Raw genomic sequence first — 2,589 nt, forward strand, 5'->3', positions numbered from 1 at the left:
GACTCTTTTAGCTTGCACCAGCAGGCCTCTGCCCACACAGTCAGAGATGTGCTGGGACCATAGCTGGCAGCATTCTCCTGTCTGGATGGAAAAACAAGTTCAAATCCCATTGCAATGGTTTGGCTCAAAAATATTGTGTCACAGTGCTAATCAGAGCTAGGCAGTGTTACAAGGAGCTTTCCTGTTGGTCATCATCATTGTTGTCATTAAAGGATCCTGTCATTTTTAAAATGAAGCAAGGCCATATGGTATATGAAGCAAGCAATCAACCAATCAAAAGTAAGAAAGCAAGAGAAAAAAGGTAATCAAGAAAAACACCAAAAGAGAAAAACAGAAAGAAAGCCAGCAAGCCAGGCAGCAAATGAGAAAGATAAGAAAAAGAGAAAGATGAAGGAGAGAGAAGGGAGAGAGAGAGAGAGAGAGAGAGAGAGAGAGAGAGAGAAAAGGAAAGAAAGGAAAAAAAGGAAGAAAGAAAGGAAGAAAGGAAGAAAGGAAGAAAGGAAGAAAGGAAGAAAGAAAGAAAGAAAGAAAGAAAGAAAGAAAGAAAGAAAGAAAGAAAGAAAGAAAGAAATAAAGAAAGAAAGAAAGAAAGAAAGAAAGAAAGAAAGAAAGAAAGAAAGAAAGAAAGAAAGAAAGAAAGAAAGAAAGAAAGAAGCAATGTTACTTCCCCCTTTTTATTGCAATCTGTTTCCCCAGAGCCAGTCTGTAGTCAGAATTGTATTATACTTCAGTGAAGGCAAATAGAAATAATAACCAGGAGAAAAAAATGTGATCTAAAAATGGGAAATGTTCTCCTACCTTGTATTATGTGCAATTCCTGGAACTGTAACAGTGAAACATGAGCTGATATCTCTGTTTCTCTGAACATGCTATGTTTTAGAGGATGTTACTCTCAGAGCTTCTAAACTTTGTGACATAAACAGCAAACCTAATTCTGAAAAAAGCACCTACCACACCTGATTACCATAACCAGGATCACACACCTTTAAATCAAAAGTCAGTTGAGTTGGAAAAGGTTTAAGTTTTTTCAATAAATTACTTTTTATAATGACTATAAAAGTTATATAGTACACAGAGGCTTGCTAGAGGTAGATACTTTACTGTACCTGAATTGCTGGGAATACTTGCTGAGACATAAAGCTGACAATCAGACATCTGAGTGTGCTTGAAAAACATCATCTACCAAAAGATTAAAGTGTGAATTTAGCAAAGTAATCCAGGAAGGAAATTCTTTGTTCTTTCTTATTACTTATCATGGCAACTAAATGGATATAATGGGAAATGAGCTTACACTTTATTTCAGAATAACTTGAAATATAGGAAGAGTTTGAGAACAAATTATTTTTCATTGTTAAATAGATGGATTTTGACTCTTACTGAACTGTATTTCAACACATTTTTTTATTTTATGCCCATGATAACTCATTAAACATGTAAAATTTCCTTATTTATAGAGTATAAGAGTACTGCAAGTCATAGTGCCTCCATTTTTCAATGTAGCAACGACTTAGATGTGTATAGATTCTAAATGATCTTTTAATTACAAGGGGAAGAATGGAATTGCTAGAAATAAAAGAGATTTGTTATTCTACAAAGAAGGGGGGAAAAGGAGTGATGATTCTAAATTTTAAAATGTACTAATTGCATTTTTTATGAAAAAGATAGCCCAGTTAGGAAAATAAACCTTGTAGTTAGGATTGTTGAGAGAATGTCATACGGAAGGTTGAGGGAGAGAAAACTAAGGATGTGAAACTGAGCATATCCTTCTGATGTGCAGCATGGGGAAGAAAGGGAATTAACTAATGAATATATCCAAAATACTGACAATATTTTAGTGTTCCTGGAGAATTAGTGAGCTCTATGATGTCTGAAAAGAAAGAGGAGAAGGTTGCTGATCTTTTAAAATGGCAAGGGAAGAGGAAGAGAAAGAGTGAACCTGTCATCTACCATCTGGTAAGCCTAACTTCAGTCTGCAGTAATACAGTGGAAAAAATATTAAAAGGTAAAAATCTTAAGCACTTAGGGGAGAATGTATCCACAACCAGTAAACAGCATGGATTTATAAGGAATGGAAAGAAGGCACGCAAAAGTATTTTTTTCTTCCTATAATTGCAAAGTGGTGACTGAAGGGAATACAGTAGGGATAATATACATGCCTACTAACATATAGATTTGTATGTATGAACTTCAGTAAATTAAATAGGATCTAGCAGTGTGACCAAAAAAAAAATCCAATGCAATTTTTGGGCTTCTAACACAGGGACATCGTGTCACATACCTGGAAAGTGATAGATGCCTCTCTCGGTATACAATACTGATGAGATAGCATCTCGACTACTGCTTTCAGATTTAAGCACTTTCAGTACCAATAAAAGTGAACTGGATGGAGTTCAAGAAGCATGGAAGGAAAAGCAAAAGCCTATAGAAAGTGTTTGGTGATGAAATATTAACTGAAAATAGACATCTATAGCCTAGTCAGACAAGGGTGGGAAGAATAAGTTTAGTGCCACGTTCCTTACAGTGGAAGGCTTTCAAAGAAAATAGGGTCAAGACTGAAAGGGAAAGCCAGACAGGGAGTAAATATGAACT

This window comes from Vidua macroura, chromosome 1, assembly GCF_024509145.1.
Source record: "Vidua macroura isolate BioBank_ID:100142 chromosome 1, ASM2450914v1, whole genome shotgun sequence".
NCBI classification, from domain to species: domain Eukaryota; kingdom Metazoa; phylum Chordata; class Aves; order Passeriformes; family Viduidae; genus Vidua; species Vidua macroura.